Source organism: Nomascus leucogenys, chromosome X, assembly GCF_006542625.1.
Source record: "Nomascus leucogenys isolate Asia chromosome X, Asia_NLE_v1, whole genome shotgun sequence".
Lineage (NCBI taxonomy): Eukaryota > Metazoa > Chordata > Mammalia > Primates > Hylobatidae > Nomascus > Nomascus leucogenys.
Genome location: NC_044406.1, coordinates 57668258 through 57694296, shown reverse-complemented (window position 1 = coordinate 57694296; position 26039 = coordinate 57668258). Strand labels below are relative to the sequence as shown.

The following is a 26039-nucleotide window of genomic DNA, read 5'->3' as shown; positions in this document are numbered from 1 at the left end:
GAGTCCACTGCAGGTGAACAGACTTATCTCTGAGTTCTCTATTCTGTTCCGCTGGCCTATTTATGTGTTTTTGTGCCAGTACCATGTATTTTGGTTACTATAAGTATTAGTACATTTTCATGCTGCTATAAAGAACTAACTTAAAAGTGGGTAATTTACAAAGAAAAAAGGTTAAGTTGACTCACAGTTCTGCAGGCTTAACAGGAAGCATGACTGGGCAGCCTCAGAAAACTTACAATCATGGTGGAAGGTGACTGGAAAGCACACGCATCTTCACAATGTTGGAAGCATGCACATCTTCACAATGGCAGGACAGGAGAGAGAGTGAGGGTGTAAGTGTCACACTTTTAAGCCATCAGATCTCATAAGAACTCACTCACTATCATGAGAACTGCATGGGGGAAATCCACCCCAATGATTTAATTACTTCCCACCAGGTCCCTTCCCTGACACATGGGGATTACAATTCGAAACAAGATTTGTGTGGGGACACAGCCAAACCAAATCACTATAGTTCTGTAGTATAATTTGAAATAAGGTAATGTGATTACTCCAGTTTTGTTCTTTTTGCTCTGGATAGCTTTGGATATTCTGGGTCTGTTATGGTTCCCCATAAAATTTAGAATTGTTTTTCTATTTCTGTAAAAAGTATCAATGGTATTTGGATAGGGATTGCATTAAATCTATAGATTGCTTTGGGTAGAATGGACATTTTAAAAATATGGATTCTTCCTATCCACAAACAGAGAATACCTTTCCATATTTTGGTGTTCTTTTTAATTTCTTGAATCCATGTTTAATTTTAAAAAAAATTTCACTTCTTTGGTTAAGTTAATTAATTCTATGTATTTTATTTTATTTATAGCTATTGTAAATGGGATTACTTTCATGATTTCTTTTTCAGAATATTCTATGTGGGCATATAGAAATGCTACTGATTTTTAATGTTAAATTTGTATCTTACAAATTTATTGAATTTATCAGCTGTAATAGATTTTTGGTAAAGTCTCTGGGTTTTGTGAAGTATAAAATGATATCATCTGCAAACAACAATAGTTTGACTTCTTTCATTTTAATTTGGATGTTCTTCATTTCTTTCTCTTGTCTGATTGGTCTAGCTTGGAATTCTAGTACTATGTTGAATAACAGTGGTGAAAGTGAGCATCCTTGTTATATTCCTGATCTTAGAAGAAAGGCTTTCAGGTTTTCCCCATTCAGTATAATACTAGCTATGGGTCTATTGTATATGCCCTTTATCATATTGAGATATGTTTCTTGTATACCTAGCTTTTTGAGGGTGTTATTCTATTATGAAATGATGTTGAATTCAATGGACCTCTCTGCAGAAACCCTACAATCCAGAATACAGTGGGGCCCAATATTCAATATTTTTAAAGAAAAGAATTTTCAACCCAAAATTTCATATCCAGCTAAACTAAGTTTCATAAATGAAGAAGAAATAAAATTGTTTACAGACAAGCAAATGCTGAGGGATTCTGTACCACCAGGCTTGCCTTACAAGAACTCCTGAAGGAAGCACTAAATATGGGAAAGAAAACCGGTACCAGCCACTGCAAAAACACACCAAAATATAAAGACCAGTGACTCCATGAAGAAACTGAATCAACTAATGTGCAAAATAATCAGCTAGCATCATGATGACAGGATCAAATTCACATATAACAATATTAACGTTAAATGTAAATGGGCTAAATGCCCAAATTAAAAGACACAGACTGGCAAGTTGGATAAAGAGTCAAGACCCATCAATGTGCAGTATTCAGGAGACCCATCTCACGTGCAAAGACACATACAGGCTCAAAATAAAGGAATGGAGGAATATTTTCCAAGGAAGTGAAAAGCAAAAAAAGCTGATGTTGCAATCCTAGTCTCTGATAAAGCAGACTTTAAACCAACAAAGGTCAAAAAAGACAAAGAAAGGCATTACATAATGGTAAAGCGATCAATGCAACAAGAAGAACTAACTATCCTAAATATATATGCACCCAATACAGAAGCACCTAGATTCATAAAACAAGTTCTTAGAGACCTACAAAGGGGCTTAAACTCCAACATAATAATAGTGGGAGACTTTAACACCCCACTGTCAATATTAGACAGATCAATGAGATAGATTATTAACAAGAATATTCAGGACTTGAACTCAGCTCTGGACCAAGTGGACCTAATAGACATCTACAGAACTCTCCACCCCAAATCAACAGAATATACATTCTTCTCAGCACCATATAGCACTTACTCTAAAATCAACCATATAATTGGAAGTAAAACACTTCTCAGCAAATGTGAAAAAAAAAAGACAAAAACAAAAAACCGGAAATTATAACAAACGGTCTCTCAGACCACAGTGCAATCAAATTAGAGCTTAGGATTAAGAAACTCACTCAAAACCACACAACTATATAGAAACTGAACAACCTGATTCTGAATGACTACTGGGTAAATAAAGAAATTAAGGCAGAAATAAATAAGTTATTTGAAACCAATGAGAATGAAGACACAATGTACCAGAATCTCTGGAACACAGTTAAGCAGCATTTAGAGGAAAATTTATAGCACTAAATGCCCACATCAGAAATCAGAAAAGATCTAAAATCAACACCCTGACATCACAGTTAAAATAATTGAGAAGCAAGAGCAAACAAATTCCAAAGCTAGCAGAAGACAAGAAATAACTAAGATCAGAGTGGAACTGAAGAAGATAGAGACACGAAAAACACTTCAAAAATCCATGAATCTAGGAGGTGGTTTTTTGAAAAGATTAACAAAGTAGATAGACCACTAGCCAGACTAATAAAGAAGAAAAGAGAGAAGAATCAAATCGACCCAATAAAAATGATAAAGGGGATAGCACCACTGATCCCACAGAAATACAACCTACCATCAGAGAATATTATAAACAACTCTACACAAATAAACTAGGAAACCTAGAAGAAATCAATAAATTCCTGGACACATACACCCTCCCAATACTAAACCCGAGAGAAGTCGCATCCCTGAATAGACCAATAACAAGTTCTAAAATTGGGGCAGGATTTAACAGCCTACCAACCAAAAGAAAGGCCAGGACCAGACAGATTCACAGCCAAACTCTACCAGAGGTACAAAGAGGAGCTGGTACCATTTCTTCTGAAACTATTACAAACAATAGAAAAAAAGGGACTTCTCCCTAATTCAATTTATGAGGCCAGCATCATCCTGATTCCAAAACCTGGCAAAGACACAACAAAAAAAGAAAATTTCAGGCCAATATCCCTGATGAACATCGATGCGAAAATTCTCAATAAAATTCTGGCAAACCAAATTCAGCAGCAAATCAAGTTGGCTTCATCCCTGAGATGCAAGGCTGGTCCAACATACGCAAATCAATAAATGTACTCCATCACATAAACAAAGCCAATGACAAAAACCACATGATTATCTCAATAGATGCAGAAAAGGCCTTTGACAAAATTCAACAGCACTTCATGCTAAAAACTCTCAATAAACTAGGCACTGATGGAACATATCTCAAAATAATAAGAGCTATTTATGACAAACCCACAGCCCATATCACACTGAATGGGCAAAAGCTGGAAGAATTCCCTTTGAAAACTGGCACAAACAAGGATGCCCTCTCTCACCACTCCTATTCAACATAGTATTGGAAGTTCTGGCCAGGGCAATCAGGCAAGAGAAAGAAATAAAGGGTATTCAAACGGGAAGAGAGGAAGTCAAATTGTCTCTGTTTGCAGACAACATGATTTTATATTTAGAAAACCTCATCATCTCAGCCCAAAAACTCCTTAAGTTGATAAGCAACTTCAGCAAAGTCACAGGATAGAAAATCATTTTTGCTTGTGCAAAAATCACAAGCATTCCTATACACCAATAATAGAGAGAGAACCAAGTCATAATTGAACTCCCATTCACAATTACTACAACAAGAAAAAAATACCTAGAAACACAACTTAACAACTTAGAAGGGACCTGAAGGACCTCTTCAAGGGGAACTACAAGCCACTGCCCAAGGAAATAAGAGAGGACACAATGGAAAAACATTTCATACTTATGGATAGGAAGAATCAATATCATGAAAATGGCTATACTGTCCAAAGTAATTTACAGATTCAATTCTATTTCCATCAAGCTACCATTGACTTTCCTCACAGAACTAGAAAAGACTACTTTAAATTTAATATGGAACCAAAAAAGAGCCTGTGTAGCCAAGACAATCTTAAGTAAAAAGAACAAAGCTAGAGGCATTAGGCTACCTGACTTCAAACTATGCTACAAGGCTACAGTAAACAAAACAGCATGATACTGGTACCAAATCAGATATGTAGACCAATGGAACTGAACACAGGCCTCAGAAATAACACCACACATCTACAACCATCTGATCTTCGACAAACCTGACAAAAACAAGCAAAGGGGAAAGGATTCGCTATTTAATAAATGATGTTGGGAAAACTGGCTAGACGTATGCAGAAAACAGAAACTGGAACCCTTCCTTACACATAATACAAAAATTAACTCAAGATGGATTAAAGAGTTAAATGTAAAACCTAAAACCATAAAAACCTTAGAAGAAAGCCTAGGCAATACCATTCAAGACATAGGCATGGGCAAAGTCTTCATGGCTAAAACACCGAAAGCAATGGCAACAAAAGCCAAAATTGTCAAATGGGATCTAATTAAATTAAAGAGCTTCTGCACAGCAGAAGAAACTATCTTAGAGTGAACAGGCAACCTACAGAATGGGAGAAAATTTTTGCAATCTATCAATCTGACAAAGGTCTAATATCCAGAATTGACAAGGAACTTAAACAAATTTACAAGAAAAAAAAAACAAACAACCTCATCAAAAATTGGGTGAAGGATATGGACAGACACTTCTCAAAAGAAGACATTTATGTAGCCAACAAGCATATGAAAAAAAGCTCATCATCACTGGTCATTAGAGAAATGCAAATCAAAACCACAATGAAACACCATCTCACACTAGTTAGAATAGAGATTATTAAAAAGTCTGGAAACAATAGATGCTGGAGAGGATGCAGAGAAATCAGAATGCTTTTACACTTTTGGTGGTAGTGTAAATTAGTTCAACCATTGTGTTAAACACTGTGGTGATTCCTCAAGCATCTAGAACCAGAAATACCATGTGACCCAGCAATCCCATTACTGGGTATATACCTAAAGAATTATAAATCATTCTACTATCAAGACACATGTACACATATGTTTATTGCATATGTTGTACTTATACACCATGAAATATTATGCAGCCATAAAAAGGATGAGTTCATATCCATTGCAGGCATATGGATGAGACTGAAAACAAAACCAAACACTGCATGTTCTCACTCATAAGTGGAAGTTGAACAATGAGAACACATGGACACAGGGAGGGGAACATTACACACTAGGGCCTTTTGGGGGTTGTGGGGCAAGGGGATGGAGAGCATTAGGACAAATACCTAATGCACACCATGCTTAAAACCTAGATGATGGTTGAAAAGTGCAGCAAACCACCATGGCACATGTATACCTATGTAACAAACCTGCAGGTTAAGCACATGTATCCCAGAACTTAAAAGTAAATTAAAAAAGAAATGATGTTGAATTTTATCAAATGCTTTTTCAGCATCAATTGAAAGGATTATCACTGCAGGACTCAGTGTCCATGGAGCAACAACCTTGTTCTCTACTAGCCCCATACCTAGAACCCAGTTTCTCCAGGCCCAAGGGACGAGCAAACAATTGCCCTCCACCCTGTTGGGCCCCATATCCCCCACTGGCTCACAGCCTCAGTCAACCAGAGACCTGACATCATTGCATGAATTTTCACAGTATAATTCACTGTAATTCACATAATCACACCATTATTATGAATCAAAATCTGCCGCAAAAGAGATATCTTAGTTTTCTCAAAATCAAAGAATGTTTTAAAAAACCACACAGCTGCTGAATAATCAACCTGTGAAACTGGGATGTTTCTAGAATGAAACAGTAAATGTGCCTGTAATAACTTAATTTTTTATAAGTCAGAAAATTATATTTGTCTCCATCTTTTTTCCCACAGTATATTAAATAAAAAGGGAAATAAGGTATAAATAGATATTGTAAACTTTTTATATTGAAAAAGCCATGAAGTAAGCAGATAAGACAGATATTCTGTAAATTGGAGGGGTATATAGGATATTTTTGAAAAGGTACAAAGTCCTCAGATGGGCTTAGAAAATTCACTGTGTAATCCATATATCATTTTACTTGACTTGCACATCTTCAGGTGCTTGTATTTACTGTGTTCTTGCCATTAACTAAATGTCTCAGTCTGTCCCAGTGTATAATATTCTGTGAATTTTCTTGTATTACAGTTTTATTGTTGGTCTCTTTGCATCGATGATACAACAGCAACAACATTTTAAAATTATTGTTATTATTGATTCCTAGTTTTACTCTGTTTTGCCAGAGAAGATGCTTGATATTATTTCTATTTTGTTGAATACTTTAAGACTTGCTTCTTGACCTAACATATGGTCTATCTTTGAGAATGATCCATGTGCTGAGGAAAATAATGTGTATTCTGCAGCTGTTGAATGAAATGTTCTGTAAACATCTCTTACGTTTGATCCATAGTGCAGATTATGTCTGGTGTTTGTTGATATATTTTTAATGGTCTAGAAGATACATCCCATGCTGAAGGTGGAGGGGAGGCAGTTTGAAGTCTCCAGGCATTATTGTATCTCTTTCTTATTCTCTAAGAATATGTGGTTTATATATCTGGGTGATCAAGAGTTAAGTGCATATAAATTTACAATTGCTATATCTCCTGCTGAATTGACCACTTTATAGTTATACAATTATGGTCATTGCCTCTTCCTATAGGTTTTGTCTTGAAATCAATCTGATTTCAAGTATAGCAACTCCTGTCCTTTCTTTTTTTTTTTTATTATACTTTAAGTTCTAGGGTACCTGTGCACAACATGCAGATTTGTTAGATATGTATACTTGTGCCATATTGGTGGGCTGCACCCATTAACTCATCATTTACATTAGGTATATCTCCAAATGCTATCCCTCCCCCTCCCCCCACCCTATGACAGGCCCCAGTGTGTGATATTCCCCTTCCTGTGTCCAAGTGTTCTCATTGTTCAATTCCCACCTATGAGTGAGAACATGCGGTGTTTGGTTTTCTGTCCCTGAAATGGATTACTCAAAATGATGGTTTCCATCTTCATCCATGTCCCTACAAAGGACATGAACTCATCATTTTTTATGGCTGCATAGTATTCCATGGTGTATATATGCCACATTTTCTTAACCCAGTCTATCGTTGATGGACATTGGGTTGGTTCCAAGTCTTTGCTATTGTGAATAGTGCCACAATAAACATACATGTGCATGTGTCTTTATAGCAGCATGATTTATAATCCTTTGGGTATATACCCAGTAATGGGATGGCTGGGTCAAATGGTATTTCCAGTTCTAGATCCTTGAGGACTCACCACACGGTCTTCCACAATGGTTGAACTAGATTACAGTCCCACCAACAGTATAAAAGCGTTCCTATTGGGGGTGGAGCCAAGATGGCTCCAAATATTATATTTAAATAACCACTTTCTTCAAATGATATTAAAGTGCTTTACAAATACTGTTTCTTTAATCTTTCATAATGTCTAGCACTCTGAAAGATGCATTAATATTTTATTTGTACATTTGCTTGCATCTTGTTCAGAGCTTCAGTCTCAAGTCTGAAGAATTTTTTAAAAGAATATAAAACATTGTCCTTATTCTTAAGTATTCTTACCTGTTCATACTTTTAGCGTACACAAATAACAGTGACTCTTTCCTTTTTAATTCATTTTCCAGATGAGTTCCATTTATTCTAAGCCTGGATAAAATAATGTACAGCTTGTGGTAGTGGAAAAAAAAAACTGGGCTTAGAAATAGACCACAGTTGGATTTCTGGATCCATCATGTACTGGCTATGTGACTTTGTACAGACCTTTAACCTCCTTGAGGCTCAAGTACTTAATTTAGTATGTAAAGATAAATAATAAAATATTGTCATTATTATGAGACTCAAATGAGATGCTGGGGCTTTAAAATACTTTGAAAATGTAAAGGATTATGCTAATTCTACCTCCAATAAAGCTATTAATGTAAGTGAATGTGTATTATAATTCACAACAGAGAAATAATTTGTGCATTTTTTTCTTTTTCCTTTTGAGGCACAAAATAGCATCCTAAAAATTAAATATATAATTTAAATCTTTCTATTAAAATTAAGAATAGGATATTAGAATATCAATGTTGGAATAGACCTTAGAGATAATCTAGTCCATCCCACATTACTGTATAAAAGGGGACAGTGAGACCAAGAGGAAAAATAAACTTTTTTTAGGTTATACAATTAGACAGTGGTAAAATCAGGATTGGAACTCTGGTCCCCTTTCTTCCCATTCAATGTATTTCCTACTCTACTACAATGTCTTACCTAAATGGTCCTGTTGGGCTGTGTTATGAAACTACTGTTCATCTCTAACTTTTCATTCACTGCTTTGAGCCAAGATTTTAATATGAACTGTTAAGAAGGCTTCTCCTTGGTGGGAGATTACTTTTCACAAACAGAATGACCTAGAAGGCAATTCTTTCATACATTTTACCTTCCTGCCAGTAGATTGTAAACTATTGCATGGCTACTGGGACAATAGGTAGGAAAACCAGAAAATGTGACCCAAGGCTGGAGGTCATGTTATTTTTTCCTTAGGGATATATAGATATTGGTCTTGCTGGAGCAACAAATAGAAAATAAGTTAGTGACTAGCATATGGTAAATATTCCTATAGTGTTCATTTTATTCCATTTCTCCTCACATTATGATAGAATGTTATTGCCTACAAAGTTCTTTCATATTTTTTATTTTAAGTTATTTTCACAACAAATACATGAGGTAAGGATTGTTCTCACATTACAGATGAGAAAACTGAGACTCTGAGAGAGTAAATTAATTGCCAAACTTTACACAGTAAACAAGAGAGCTAAGAGTTCAACCTAGATTCTCTAACCGCAAATGAAGGGATCTTTCCACTATACCATAATGGCCTATGATTTTGCCATACTTAATGAATTCTGAAAAATATTACTAAAGATGCGACTACAATTTAATAAATGCCATGTGGAAGAAGTTCTAAAGATTGTAACTAAACAAAAACAGACTTATATCTTAACCTTTCTTCGAAACTATGTGAAGACTTTTTTTCTTCCTCTGTTTTTTTTTTGTTTTTTTTTTTTTTTTTTTTTTTCAATACAGACGAGGTCTCACTATGTTGCTCAGGCTGGTCTCGAACTCCTGAGCTCAAGTGATCCTCTCGCTTTGGCCTCCCAAAGTGCTGGGATTGCAGGCATGAGCCGCCATGCCCAGACAGCCACCATGCCTGGCCAACTACCTAAATACTCCTAAATTATAAGAAGAGGCTTAAATTGCTTAGACTGAACAAGTGTCCTAAAGTATGGAACACAAGTCTAGAATCAGTCAGAATTAACCTTGCATTGCTGATTTAGCTAAACAAACAGATCTCAAAAGTTGGAAGGGCTCGATTCTACACTTACAAAGGATACACTTATTCTGGAAATTTTGGTTCTCACTTACGTATTAATAATATATGGAAAAATGCAGAAGGAAAAATTAAAAAAAAAGAACCATAGATGCTTTATTCCTGAGAATGGTTGCTTCTTTCTCTAGTGCAATTTTTTTAAAGTTCCATACATTGTGGTTGTGAAGTATTTTCTGAATATACCACGTGAAAAACTTTCCTCCAAAAACTAAATAAAGTAGGGGCACAATGAAGTAAAGGTAGAATTCTTCATAAGAAAAGCATGAAATGATACAGTCACAGTTTTCTCTTAGATATTTAGATCTTTCTAAGCACAGTGTTAGAAGTCAGAGAGATCTGGATATAAAACAAACCCTAAACTTAATAGCTATATGATCTTAGGCAGTCAAATAACTTGCTTAAGATAGTTTTTTAATTTGTGAAATGGAGATGATAATACCTACATCATAGGATTGCTATGAGGATTAAATGTGATAACACATGTGAAGCTCTTGGTACTTGATTTGTAAAGTTCCATAAGTGATATTCCCTTTCCTCTCACCCCTTCCTATGATGATTTCCTGTTAATTCCAAAAGCCTACATATTTTCAACCTAAGAAGATAATTTTTTTAGCTGTATTGTTCAGATTTTCACCACTGCTTTGATGCCTCAATCTTTCTGGAAGAAAGCTTCACTTTCTTATAAATAAAATGCCTTAACTTTTCATATTACACAGATTGTCTCACTATAGTTTACTCTTTCAAACACACACACACACACACAACAACAACAACAACAACCACTGAAGTACCTACCTCTTAACACCTCAAAAATGTCCAATGTCTGGCATCGATCCTCAGCATGCTCAATTCTTCTTTGAAGGCCTGTAGTCCACGTCTGTATTTTTTACTTTTGTGACTTATCCATCACAACATGGCTTTTATCCTCTGTTGCTGAGGCAGAAATGCCAAAAGGAGTCCATAGCCTTGGGTAAAATAGATTCAATGAGCAGAAGGCAAACCTATGATGAGAACTTGATAAATCGAAGACTGAAACACCTTTTACCCATTTCAAGTTCAGTATTATAATTAGGGCAGAAAGATATTTGGATCTCAAATGCTGAGATAACTGTGCTAATTTTTCAATGGTTGTGCTAATCCAAGATGTAGGACTTTTTTAGTCTTTTATACATATTGACCCTGAGAATATTCCACAAGCCTAAGAAAACTTATTTTGTGACTGTGAGTAAGATTCAGCCTAAAAGAATAATAGCTGAGTTATATGTATAATTTTGAATTATATTTACATAAATTACAAATAATACCATTTTTTAAAAATAGAACCACGGATGAACAGTGAATTTAATAACTATTACCTAAATTTTATTAAGTAGCAAAATGTTTTTATATATATCCTATCTATGATTTACAGATTAGGTATGACTACTTCCTCTTTTTGACCTTTTAGGCAAAACAAGATAAGATCATAAATCTTAAAAGACCACAATTTAGAATAAACATGAATTCCTAACTACTTGAAATACATCACATTTTCACCATGAGGAGAATTTTCTGATCCAATTAAATGAAAAGACATATGTGCAGTTTACAAACTTGACAGAAACATACAAACAGAAAAACACTTGAATAAGAATAGCCATCCCTTTCTACCTCACTCCAAAATAAAAAAATAAGTCATTTTGAGAACATTAAAATTAAAATGTTAATCATTACACTAATAACCACTTGACATTTTATAATTTTAGGTGGTTCAAAAAATGTTTTCTATCTAGGAGTCAGATCATTAAACTATGGTCCAGAAGCAAAGTGTGGCCTAACAAAGGTTTGTGGAGGGTCTTATTATTTTATTTATTTATTTATTTATTTTATTTTTTTTTTTTGAGACGGAGTCTCGCTCTGTCCCCCAGGCTGGAGTGCAGTGGTGCAATCTCGGCTCACTGCAAGCTCCGCCTCCCGGGTTCACGCCATTCTCCTGCCTCAGCCTCTCCGAGTAGCTGGGACTACAGGCGCCCGCCACCACGCCTGGCTAATTTTTTGTATTTTTAGTAGAGACGGGGTATTATTCTTCCCACTACCCAGCTTTGGGAATTTTTCCATTCCTTAAAGATTACTTTTAGTAGTAGAGTGACTGTGTTTTCCAAACTCCAAATCAGGCCATAAATTCTGACACATGAGGGTTTTGTGTTGTTTCTTGGTGCTGGATGCAATCCAGGAGTAACTTAGATATCAAAAAAACAGAATTTCAGGACACACGACATTAGGACCTCCTAAGGGTGTGTCAAGAAAATAAATAGATAAAACAAAAGAAAAAACTTAGAAGTTTTGGGATATTCTGAAGGTTTAGAAAGATAATGAATGGGAATGTTTGAAATTAAGAATGCCTTAAAAATTTGTTTACTGTGTGAATAAAACATCTGAGTCAAGGTTACTGGATAGGTAAAAAAAAATCAGTTAAAATCGAGAAGAAACTGGAAATCTTATTTAATCTGAAATTATTAGAAAGTATATTCCACAGTTCATTTATACATAAGCAGATTTCAAAAAAATGGTATGTAGCTTTATGTAAATATACTCATAACTCTCTATTAGATGTGTGACATGTTCAAGAGTGAGGTGCTTTTCTAGAGTTGATATTGTAGGGATCTTAGGGTTACTGCCCAATTTTGTATTATTAACCTGTGGAAAAATCTGTTCCCATGAAGTACTGAGATTTGAGCTGGCCATACTAGCAAACGTTATTTGCAGCTCCTTGTTGCCACAACTATCATGATGAAAGAGTCAGTCTTGTGTACCTATATCTGCTCCGGAGAAGTCCCCTTCTGATTCTACAGTTTTAATGATTTATAGATGCAATAACAATATCTTTGTGGGTAGCCAAGAAAAGGGTCACAAGTTGCCTCCACAGTCAGGAAGGACACTAAGAAGAAAGTTCTGAGTAGCTTTCATTCTGCTATACTGAGCTTCACGAGGACAGGGTGAGTGTTATTCATGTCTAAGGCCCTGTGCTAAGCCTTACATACAGTAGATGCTCAATAAATATCTGCTAAATAGCTTGTAAGATCCTCAAGGGAGAAAGCATTTTCCTGATCTTCCAAGTTTTTCATTATGTACTCATCACTGAATAGCAGCTATTTTTGTGAGTTGACTATCATCACATAGGTAAACATAATAAGAAGCAATGTTTTGAAGAAGCAGATAAAGTGAGTCACATAATAGTGCAAATGTAGATATGTATCCTAGAGGAGCTGCTACTCACCTACCTTCCTGTGTGACCAGGATGAAGGAGATAGGTGGTCATTATCTCTTCTTTCAAGTATCACCTGGGAAACCCATCATTCTTGAAAGAAGCAGTGGTATCTTGCAACTTGGCTATTTAGTCTATTTCCTTGTAGAAGGGTAAAAACAAGCATAATTGGTGACTGTTAATTACATAACCCCCTCAGAGTTAAATCTTTATAGAAACAGAGGTAGTGAAAGGGATTAAAAAAGAATATTAGCCTTTGCTAGCTTTTCAGAAATTAATCCTCACGATTGTCTGACTAGACAGACAGAAAGAGAGAGGTAAACTAAAATAAACATGGCATAGCAATGACAAAGAACAAATACATATACAAACACAACATGATCCAAAGAATTTTCTAAAATTCATAAGCAAGTTAAAGGACTATCTTTCAGGACAGATGACCACCATGAAGAAGAAACAAGCTTCTATTAAAAGAAGATGCCAAATAAGCCTACTTCCACCACTTGGAAAAAAGCACCATTCTTTTTTGTAGAACTGACAAACCAGAAACCATTTTTCCCCTGATGGGGAAAACCACCTTTCTTCTGCTTGGGCTTTTTTTTTTTTTCATTCTATATTTACCAAGAAATATATCGCTGTGATAGACAGTTCATGTATAGTAAATCATCAATATAGTTTAAGCTAATAAAAGCCAAAATGAGACTATTAAGTAGCCTAATGCTGTGTAACAGTCCAATGCTTGACTTACTTAAATATATATATTCTTTGGTGAAATTAGCTTCATTCAGTTTTATGTTTTTTTTGTTTGTTTGTTTGTTTGTTTTTCAACAAGGCTGTTTATTTCTGCTGGGTGCAGGAGGGCTGAGTCCAAAAAGAGAGTCAGCGAAGCGAGATCGCCGTAGGGCCATTTTATACGATTTGAGTGGGTAACGGAATATTACAGTCAAAGGCAGTTGTTCTCTGGCGGGCAGGGGAGGGAGTCACAAGGTGCTCAGTGGGGGAGCTTCTGAGCCAGGAGAAGGAATTTCACAAGGTAATGTCATCAGTTAAGGCAGGAACAGGCCATCTGGATGTATACGTGCAAGTCACAGGGGATATGATGGCTTAGCTTGGGCTCAGAGGCCTGACATTCCTGTCTTCTTATATTAATAAGAAAAACAAAACAAAATAGTGGTGAAGTGTTGGGGTGGCAACAATTTTGGGGGATGGTATGGAGAGATAACGGGCGATGTTTCTCAGGGCAACTTCGAGTGGGATTAGGGGTGGTGTGGGAACATACAATGGGAGAGATTAAACTGAAGGAAGATTTTGTGGTAAGGGGTGATATTACGGGGTTGTTAGAAGTAGCATTTGTTGTGTAGACTCATTGGTGATAGCCTGGATGTGGTTTTGTATGAATTGGGAAACTAAACAAAAGACACAAAGCCCAAATAAGAGAAGGAGAAAAACAGGTATTAAAGGACTAAGAATTAGGAGGACCCAGGACATCTAATTAGAGAGTGCTCAAGGGGGTTTAGTGTAATTACTTGCTTGGTTGGTGAGTTTTTGGGCTCTACCCTTGACAGAATCCTCCTTTTTAAGTTGGAGGCTGAGCTTGGTGAGGTGTGCTTTTAAAAGACCATTAGTCAGTTCTACCTTTCCTGAAGATTGAGGATGGTAGGGGGTATGAAGTTTCCACTGAAAACCAAGAGCCTGAGAAACTGCTTGGGTGATTTGACTAACAAAGGCCAGTCTGTTATTGGACTGTATAGAGGTAGGAAGGCCAAACCCAGGAATTATATCTGACAGAAGGGAAGAAATGACTGTGGTGGCCTTCTCAGACCCTGTGGGAAAGGCCTCTACCCATGCAGTGAAAGTGTCTACCCAGACCAAGAGGTATTTTAGTTTCCTAGCTTGGGGCATGTGAGTAAAGTCAGTTTGCCAGTCCTGGGCAGGGGCAAATCCCCGAGCTTGATGTATAGGGAAGGGAGGTCACAGGGCCTGAACAATCCCTGAGGAGTAGTAGAATAGCAGATGAAACACTGAGAAGTGATTTCCTTGAGGATAGATTTCCACGATGGAAAAGAAATGAGAGGTTCTAAGAGGTGGGCTAGTGGCTTGTAACCTACAAAGAAGACGTTATGAAATGGTGACAGAATAGAATGGGCTTGTGAGGCTGGAAGGAGATATTTTCCTTGGTCCAAGAACCATTTTCTTTGTGTGTGAATAGACTGATAGGTGGAAGTTTCAGTGGGGGAGTAGGTGGGAGTGACCGGTGACAAGGAGAAAAACTGCCGTGAAGGATAGAAGTTGGAATGCTAGCTGCTTTTTTAGCTACCTTATCAGCATAAGCACTGCCCTGAGTGATGGGATCTGATGCCTTTTGATGGCCCTTGCAGTGAATGACTCTAGTTTTTTTTGGAAGTAAAGCTACCTTGAGAAGAGTTTTTATTAAAGAGGTATTAATGATGGAGGACCCTTGTATAGTGAGGAAACCTCTTTTTGCCCATATAACAGCAGGGTGGTACAGGATATGGAAGGCATATTTAGAGTCAGTATAAATATTGACGTGTGGTTCCTTTGCAAGAGTGAGGGCTTGAGTTAAGGCAATGAGTTTGGCTTGCTGAGAGGTAGTGGAGGGTGGCAGAGCAGTAGCCTCAATGATAGATTTCGAATATAATATAGCATAGCCTGCCTTTGCTGGTGTGTAGCGATTAGGCCTGGTGGAACTGCCATCAATAAACCAGGTGTGATAAGGGTGAGGAACAGGAAAGAAGGAAATATGGGGAAATGGAGTGAATGCCAGGTGTATCAGAGAGATACAGTCTTGGGGGTCAGGTGTGGTATCAGGAATAATGTGGGAGGCTGGATTGAAGTCTGGACCAGGAACAATGGTAACTGTGGGAGACTCAACAAAGGGTGAGTACAGCTGAAGGAACTGGGGAGAAGAAAGTATATGTGTCAGGTGTGAGGAAGAAAATAGATTTTGGAAGTTATGAGAACTGTAGAGAGTGAGTTGAGCACAGTTTGTGATTTTGAGAGCCTCCAAAACTATTAGGGTGGGAGCAGCTGCTGCATGGAGATATGATGGCCAGCCTAAAACAGTAAGGTCAAGTTGTATGGACAAAAATGCTACAGGACGCAGTCCCAGTCCTTGTGTAAGAATTCCAACTGCATAGCCCTGCACTTCAGCTGTGTATAATGAAAAGGGTTGGGATGAGTCAGGGAGAGCTAGTGTGGGAGCAGTCTCTAAAGCTGTCTTCAAGGGATGGAAAGAGGAGTAGGGAAAGGATTTAGGATCTATGGGATCAGCTAGATTTCCTTTTGTGAGTTTATATAATGGTTTTGTTAGGATGGCAAAAACAAAAATGGTTTTGTTAGGCATCCAAAGGTGAAAGTATCCAACCATGCCCAGGAAGGAAAGGAGTTGTTGTTTTGTAGAAGGGGTTGGGGTTTGAGAGATCAGTTGGACATGAACGGCAGGGAGAGCAGGTGTGTTTTTATGATGAATTATGCCGAGGTAGGTAATGGATGGAGAAGAAATTTGAGCTTTGGAGGGGGATACCCGATATCCTTTGGAGAATAAATGTTGAAGGAGCAGAAGGTGTCTTGTTGAGAAGATTCAAAGGAGGGGCTACAAAGTAGAAGGTTATCATTATATTGAATAAGGTGAGAAGCAGAGGGGTAGAAATAAAGTAAATCACAAGAAAGAGCTTGGCTGAAGTAATGAGGGCTGTCCCTGAAGCCTTGAGGCAGTATAGCCCAGGTAAGCTGCTGGGACTGATGGGTGTCAGGGTCAGTCCAAGTGAAAGTGAAGAGGGTCTGGGATGAAGGGTGCAAAGGAATAGTAAAGAAAGCATGTTTGGGGGGTGGAGCCAAGATGGCCAAAAAGGAACAGCTCTGGTCTACAGCTCCCAGCGTGAGCGACGCAGAAGACGGGTGATTTCTGCATTTCCATCTGAGGTACCAGGTCCATCTCACTAGGGAGTGCCAGACAGTGGGCACAGGACAGTGGGTGCAGTGCACCTTGCATGAGCCGAAGCAGGGCGAGGCATTGCCTCACTCGGGAAGTGCAAGGGGTCAGGGAGTTCCCTTTCCTAGTCAAAGAAAGGGGTGAAAGATGGCACCTGGAAAATCGGGTCACTCCCACCCTAATACCGTGCTTTTCCAATGGGCCTAAAAAAAGGCACACCAGGAGATTATATCCCGCACCTGGCTAGGAGGGTCCTACGCCCATGGAGTCTCGCTCATTGCTAGCACAGCAGTCTGAGATCAAACTGCAAGGCGGCAGCGAGGATGGGGGAGGGGCGCCCGCCATTGCCCAGGCTTGATTAGGTAAACAAAGCAGCCCAGAAGCTTGAACTGGGTGGAGCCCACCACAGCTCAAGGAGGTCTGCCTGCCTCTGTAGCCTCCACCTCTGGGGGCAGGGCACAGACAAACAAAAACACAGCAGTAACCTCTGCAGACTTAAATGTCCCTGTCTGACAGCTTTGAAGAGAGTAGTGGTTCTCCCAGCATGAACCTGGAGATCTGAGAACGGGCAGTCAGCCTCCTCAAGTGTGTCCCTGACCCCCGAGGAGCCTAACTGGGAGGCACCCCCCCACTAGGTGCAGACTGACACCTCATACGGCCAGGTACTCCTCTGAGACAAAACTTCCAGAGGAACAATAGGCAGCAGCAATTGCAGGTCACCAATATCCACTGTTCTACAGCAACCACTGTTCTGGAGCCACCGCTGCTGATACCCAGGCAAACAGGGCCTGGAGTGGACCTCTAGCAAACTCCAAAAGACCTGCAGCTGGGGGTCCTGTCTATTAGAAGGAAAACTAACAAACAGAAAGGACATCCACACCAAAAACCCATCTGTAAGTCACCATCATCAAAGACCAAAAGTAGATAAAACCATAAAGATGGGGAAAAAAAAGAGCAGAAAAACTGGAAACTCTAAAAAGCAGAGGATCTCTCCTCCTCCAAAGGAACACAGCTCCTCAACAGCAGCAGAACAAAGCTGGATGGAGAATGACTTTGACGAGTTGAGAGAAGAAGGCTTCAGATGATCAAACTACTCCAAGCTACAGGAGGAAATTCAAACCAATGGCAAAGAAGTTAAAAACTTTGAAAAAAATTAGATGAATGGATAACTAGAATAACCAATGCAGAGAAGTCCTTAAAGGACTCAATGGAGCTGAAAGCCAAGGCTCAAGAACTACATGAAGAATGCAGAAGCCTCAGGAGCCGATGCAATCAACGGGAAGAAAGGGTATCAGTGACGGAAGATGAAATGAATGAAATGAAGCGAGAAGGGAAGTTTATAGGAAAAAGAATAAAAAGAAACGAACAAAGCCTCCAAGAAATATGGGACTATGTGAAAAGACCAAATCTACGTCTGATTGGTGTGCCTGAAAGTGACAGGGAGAATGGAACTAAGTTGGAAAACACTCTGCAGGATATTATCCAGGAGAACTTCCCCAATCTAGCAAGGCAGGCCAACACTCAGATTCAGGAAATACAGAGAATGCCACAAAGATACTCCTCGAGAAGAGCAACTCCAAGACACATAATTGTCAGATTCACCAAAGTTGAAATGAAGGAAAAAGTGTTAAGGACAGCCAGAGAGAAAGGTCGGGTTACCCACAAAGGGAAGCCCATCAGACTAACAGCTGATCTCTTGGCAGAAACTCTACAAGCCAGAAGAGAGTGGGGGCCAATATTCAACATTCTCAAAGAAAAGAATTTTCAACCCAGAATTTCATATCCAGCCAAACCAAGTTTCATAAATGAAGGAGAAATAAAATACTTTACAGACAAGCAAATGCTGAGAGATTTTGTCACCACCAGGCCTGCCCTAAAAGAGCTCCTGAAGCAAGCATTAAACATGGAAAGGAACAACCAGTACCAGCCACTGCAAAAACATGCCAAAATGTAAAGACCGTCAAGGCTAGGAAGAAATTGCATCAACTAATGAGCAAAATAACCAGCTAATATCAAAATGACAGGATCAAATTCACACATAACAATATTAAATTTAAATGTAAATAGGTTAAATGCTCCAATTAAAAGACACAGACTGGCAAATTGGATAAAGAGGCAAGACCCATCAGTGTGCTGTAGTCAGGAAACCCATCTCATGTGCAGAGACACATATAGGCTCAAAATAAAGGGATGGAGGAAGATCTACCAAGCAAATGGAAAACAAAAAAAGGCAGGGGTTGCAATCCTAGTCTCTGATAAAACAGACTTCAAATGAACAAAGATCAAAAGAGACAAAGAAGGCCATTACATAATGGTAAAGGGATCAATTCAACAAGAAGAGCTAACTATCCTAAATATATATGCACCCAATACAGGAGCACCCAGATTCATAAAGCAAGTCCTTAGAGACCTAGAAAGAGACTTAGACTCCCACACAATAATAATGGGAGACTTTAACACCCCACTGTCAACATTAGACAGATCAATGAGACAGAAAGTTAACAAGGATACCCAGGAATTGAACTCAGTTCTGCACCAAGTGGACCTAATAGACATCTACAGAAGTCTCCACCCCAAATCAACAGAATATACATTTTTTCAGCACCACACCACACCTATTCCAAAACTGACCACATAGTTGGAAGTAAAGCTCTCCTCAGCAAATGTAAAAGAACAGAAACTATAACAAACTGTCTCTCAGACAACAGTGCAATCAAACTAGAACTCAGGATTAAGAAACTCACTCAAAACTGCTCAACTACATGGAAACTGAACAACCTGCTCCTGAATGACTATTGGGTACATAATGAAATGAAGGCAGAAATAAAGATGTTCTTTGAAACCAACGAGAACAAAGACACAACATACCAGAATCTCTGGGACACGTTCAAAGCAGCGTGTAGAGGGAAATTTATAGCACTAAATGCCCACAAGAGAAAGCAGGAAAGATCCAAAATTGACACCCTAACATCACAATTAAAAGAACTAGAAAAGCAAGAGCAAACACATTCAAAAGCTAGCAGAAGGCTAGAAATAACTAAAATCAGAGCAGAACTGAAGGAAATAGAGACACAAAAAACCCTTCAAAAAATTAATGAATCCAGGAGCTGGTTTTTTGAAAAGATCAACAAAATTGATAGACCGCTAGCAAGACTAATAAAGAAGAAAAGAGAGAAGAATCAAATAGATGCAATAAAAAATGAAAAAGGGGATATCACCACCGATCCCACAGAAATACAATCTACCATCAGAGAATACTACAAACACCTCTATGCAAATAAACTAAAAAATGTAGAAGAAATGGATAAATTCCTCGACAAATACACCCTCCCAAGACTAAACCAGGAAGAAGTTGAATCTCTGAATTGACCAATAACAGGTTCTGAAATTGTGGCAATAATCAATAGCTTACCAACCAAAAAGAGTCCAGGACCTGATGGATTCACAGCCAAATTCTACCAGAGGTACAAGGAGGAACTGGTACCATTCCTTCTGAAACTATTCCAATCGACAGAAAAAGAGGGAATCCTCCCTAACACATTTTATGAAGCCAGCATCGTCCTGATATCAAAGCCTGGCAGAGACATAACCCAAAAAGAGAATTTCAGACCAATATCCTTGATGAACATTGATGCAAAAATCCTCAATAAAATACTGGCAAACCAAATCCAGCAGCACATCAAAAAGCTTATCCACCATAATCAAGTGGGCTTCATCCCTGGGATGCAAGGCTGGTTCAGCACACGCAAATCAATAAATGTAATCCAGCATATAAACAGAACCAAAGACAAAAACCACATGATTATCTCAATAGATGCAGAAAAGGCCTTTGACAAAATTCAACAACGCTTCATGCTAAAAACCATCAATAAATTAGATATTGATGGGACGTATCTCAAAATAATAAGAGCTATCTATGACAAACCCACAGCCAATATCATACCGAATGGGCAAAAACTGGAAGCATTCCCTCTGAAAACTGGCACAAGACAGGGATGCCCTCTCTCACCGCTCCTATTCAACATAGTGCTGGAAGTTCTAGCCAGAGCAATCAGGCAGGAGAAGGAAATAAAGGGTATTCAATTAGGAAAAGAGGAAGTCAAGTTGTCCCTGTTTGCAGATGACATGATTGTATATCTAGAAAACCCCATCATCTCAGCCCAAAATCTCCTTAAGCTGATTAGCAACTTCAGCAAAGTCTCAGGATACAAAATCAATGTACAAAAATCACAAGCATTCTTGTACACCAATCACAGACAAACAGAGAGCCAAATCATGAGTGAACTCCCATTCACAATTGCTTCAAAGAGAATAAAATACCTAGGAATCCAACTTACAAGGGATGTGAAGGACCTCTTCAAGGAGAACTACAAACCACTGCTCAATGAAATAAAAGAGGATACAAACAAATGGAAGAACATTCCATGCTCATGGGTTAGAAGAATCAATATCGTGAAAATGGCCATACTGCCCAAGGTAATTTATAGATTCAATGCCATCCCCATCAAGCTACCAATGACTTTCTTCACAGAATTGGAAAAAAATACTTTAAAGTTCATATGGAACCAAAAAAGAGTCTGCATAGACAAGTCAATCCTAAGCCAAAAGAACAAAGCTGGAGGCATCACGCTACCTGACTTCAAACTATACTACAAGGCTACAGTAACCAAAACAGCATGGTACTGGTACCACAACAGAGACATAGATCAATGGAACAGAACAGAGCCCTCAGAAATGATGTCGCATATCTACAACTATCTGATCTTTGACAAACCTGATAAAAACAAGAAATGGAGAAAGGATTCCTTATTTAATAAATGGTGCTGGGAAAACTGGCTAGCCATATGTAGAAAGCTGAAACTGGATCCCTTCCTTACACCTTATACAAAAATTAATTCAAGATGGATTAAAGACTTAAATGTTAGACCTAAAACCATTAAAATCATGCAAGAAAACCTAGGCAATACCATTCAGGACATAGGCGTGGGCAAGGACTTCATGTCTTAAACACCAAAAGCAATGGCAACAAAAGCCAAAATTGACAAATGGGATCTCATTAAACTAAAGAGCTTCTGCACAGCAAAAGAAACTACCATCAGAGTGAACAGGCAACCTACAGAATGGGAGAAAATTTTTGCAACCTACTCATCTGACAAAGGGCTAATATCCAGAATCTACAATGAACTGAAAGAAATTTACAAGAAAAAAACAAACAACCTCATCAAAAAGTGGGCAAAGGACATGAACAGACACTTCTCAAAAGAAGACATTTATGCAGCCAAAAACCACATGAAGAAATGCTCATCATCACTGGCCATCAGAGAAATGCAAATCAAAACCACAGTGAGATACCATCTCACATCAGTTAGAATGGCCATCATTAAAAAATCAGGAAACAACAGGTGCTGGAGCGATGTGGAGAAATAGGAACACTTTTACACTGTTGGTGGGACTGTAAACTAGTTCAACCATTGTGGAAGTCAGCGTGGCGATTCCTCAGGGATCTAGAACTAGAAATACCATTTGACCCAGCCATCCCATTACTGGGTATATACCCAAAGGACTATACATCATGCTGCTATAAAGACACGTGCACACGTATGTTTATTGTGGCACTATTCACAATAGCAAAGAGTTGGAACCAACCCAAATGTCCAACAACGATAGATGGGATTAAGAAAATGTGACACATATACACCATGGAATACTATGCAGCCATAAAAAACGATGAGTTCATGTCCTTTCTAGGGACATGGATGAAACTGGAAAGCATCATCCTCAGCAAACTATCGCAAGGAAAAAACCAAACACCGCATGTCCTTACTCATAGATGGGAATTGAACAATGAGAACACATGGACACAGGAAGGGGGACATCACACTCCGGGGACTGTTGTGGGATGGGGGAAGTGGGGAGGGATAGCATTAGGAGATATACCTAATGCTAAATGACGAGTTAATGGGTGCAGCACACCAACATGTCACATGTATACATATGTAACAAACCTGCACATTGTGCACATGTACCCTAAAACTTAAAGTATAATAATAATAATAATAAAATAACAAAAAGAAAGTGAACTCTATACTTATATAAAGAAAAGAAAGCATGTTTGAGATCAAGATTGGAATAATGGGTTATGGAGGGGTTGTGCAGGGAGGTATTGAGGATAGGAGAGTATATGGGTTTGGCACCATGGGGTGGATAGGCAAGACAATTTGGTTGATAAAGCGCAGATCCTGAAGTAACCAAGATTAAGGCTTGTCCAGTTTTTGGACAGGTAAAATGGGGGAATTGTAAGGAGAGTTTATAGGCTTTAAAAGGCCATGCTGTAACAGGCGAGTGATAACAGGCTTTAATCCTTTTAAAGCGTGCTGTGGAATGGGATATTGGTGTTGAGCGGGGTAAGGGTGATTAGGTTTTAATGGGATAGTAATGGGCGTGTGATTGGTTGTCAGGGAGGGAGCAGAGATGTCCTATACTTGTGGGTTAAGGTGGGGGGATACGAGAGGAAGATGTGAAGGAGGCTTTGAACTGGGGAAAATGGCAGCAATGAGGTGTTCCTGTAGCCTAGGAATAGTCAGGGAAGCAGATAATTTAGTTAAAATATCTCAACCTAATAACAGAACTCGGCAAGTGGGAATAACTTAAAAGGAGTGCATAAAAGAACATTGTCCAAGTTGGCATCAGAGTTGGGGAATTTTAAGAGGTTTAGAAGCCTGGCCGTCAATACCCACAATGGTTATGGAGGCAAGGGAAACAGACCTTTGAAAAGAAAGTAATGTGGAGTGGGTAGCTTCCGTATTGATTAATAAGGGGACGGACTTACCCTCCACTGTATGAGTTACTCAAAGTGTCTGTAGGGTTTCGAGGTGATTGGGCAGTGTCAGTCTTCAGCCACTAAGCCGAGAAGATCTGGGAAGGAGTCAGTCAGAGAGCCTTGGGCCAGAGTTCCAGGGGCTCTGGGAGTGGCTGCCGGGTTGGACAGTCAGATTTCCAGTGGGGTCCCACACCAATGGGACATGGCTCAAAAGGAATCCTGGGCTGTGGGCATTTCTTGGACCAGTGGCCAGATTTCTGGCACTTGAAGCAAGATCCTAGGGTAGGCCATCCTGGAGGAATGCCTGGCTGCTGTGGTTCAGGTGTTTGGAAGTTATTGTGTGCTGGAGATGTGGCTGGGGTTTGTCTCGCAGTTGAGGCAAGGAATTGCAACTTAGAAATATGTTGCTACTTGGCTGCCTCTACTCTATTATTGTACACATTGAAGGCGAGGTTAATTAACTCCTGTTGTGGGGTTTGAGGGCCGGAATCTAATTTTTGGAGCATTTTTTAATGTTGGGAGTGGGCTGGGTAATAAAATGCATGTTGAGAGTAAGATGGCCTTCCTCTGGGGTCTAGGACAGTAAAGTGTCTAAGGGTTGTTGCCAAACGGGACATGAGCTGGGCTGGGTTTTTATATTTGATGAAAAAGAGCCTAAATGCTAACTGCAGTTTTATGTTTTTACACAAAAGTGTTTTTAAGAGGAACAGTAAGCCAGAGAAGAAACCTGCAGAACTTTGGAGCCTTACTTACATGTGTTATTTGTAATTATATTTTCTAACGATAAAGATATGTTCCAATTTGAAGGCATTATTCGAGTTCGGTCATGTAAGAGTTAAAAATGGACTGGATATTTCAATGCCCAAAATCTTTTATTGGGGGCAAGAACCTAAAAAATATAATTCAAAGACTGAGTATGAATATTTGTTAATGTGCTAAAAAAATCAACAGTCAGTCATGATGATATTCTTGTCACCCCTTATACTAGCCTTCTGTGTTTCACAGGAAGTAAATTATCAAACACAAATGAACCTTCCAAGAATGTCAAAATGTATCAGTTATTAGCTAAGGACTTAAAGAAAAAGTTCTAAGGCTATAGCCTTCTTTAATATGATAACACATCTGAAGAAAGAAAAATTAAAATTTCAGAAAATATAATTTCATAGATGCAATCAGAAAAAAGTCAAGAAAAGAAATTAAAAACCAATAAAATGTCATAAAATTATAGCTTACCAAATAATTCCATATATTTACCTCATTTGAGTTTTAGAACCAACATATAAAAAAGGGAAATATTATTTCCTTCATTGTCTAAATAAGAACAGTGACAAATTTTAATGTTACTGTACTTATTCTAACTCATGAAACTCCAGAACTGGAATACAGGTCTTCTGATCTCTAGTACATTTTTTCTTCTGCCTGCTAGAATGCATATACCACAATTTGTTGATCATTCAACTGTGATGAACCTTTGAGTTATTTCCAGTTTTACAAATTAAGTTGCTATGATTATTTGTATACAAGCCTTTGTGTAGATACATTTTTATTTGCCTTGACTAAATATCTAAGAATGAAATGACTGATCCATATGGTAGTTGTATGATTAACTTAAGAAGCTGCCAAACTGTTTTCCAAAGCAGTTGTATCAATTTATATTTCCACCTGCAGTGTTTGTAGGAGTTCTAATTGCTCTATATCCTTGCTATTGTTTTATATGGTCCATTTTTAAGCCATTGTAATAGGTAAGTGCTGGTATCTCATTGTGGTTTTAATTTGCATTCCCCTAATAGATAGTGATAATGAGCTTATTTTCCTGCATTTATTTGCTATTGCTATCTCTTTTATGGTGAAGTGTCTATTCAAATATTTTGTGTGTTTAAAATTGTTTTCTTATTGTTGAATTTTCACAAGACAGGTTTATTGAAGTTTAATTCATATAACATACAATTCATCCAGTTAAAGTACAAGAATACCTTGAAAATATTGCATATTCAGTTCCAGACCTCTACAAGAAAGCAAATATTGTAATAACGTAAATATCACAATAAAGTGAGTCACATGATTTTTTAGTTTTCTATTTCATTTAAAAGTTATGTTTACACTATATTGTAGTCTATTAAGTGTGCAATAGCATTATGTCTAAAAAATGCACATATTTTTGAAAATATTTTATTGCTTGCCTGAAAATGCGGACAGTCATCTGAACCTTCAGTGAGTTGTAATCTTTTTACTGATGGAGGGTCTTCCCTTGATGTTTATGGCTGCTGAAAGATCAGGGTGGTGGCGCCTGAAGAATGAGGTAGCTGTGGCAATTTCTTAAATTTAGAAAACAGTAAAGTTTGCCAAATTCATTGACTCTTTCTTTTATACCATTTCTCTACAGCATGTGCTTCTGGT

The 26039-nt window shown here is 38.2% G+C and overlaps 1 long non-coding RNA gene across 1 annotated transcript; it reads right to left on the bottom strand.

Annotated features, from left to right (window-relative positions):
• Window positions 1-213: 213 nt before the first annotated feature.
• On the bottom strand, window positions 214-12984 carry LOC115833273. The gene is made up of 3 exons (XR_004028710.1): window positions 12883-12984; window positions 10422-10591; window positions 214-297 (listed from the first exon to the last, which is right to left on the bottom strand). It is a non-coding gene; the product is annotated as an uncharacterized LOC115833273 (long non-coding RNA).
• Window positions 12985-26039: the final 13055 nt, after the last annotated feature.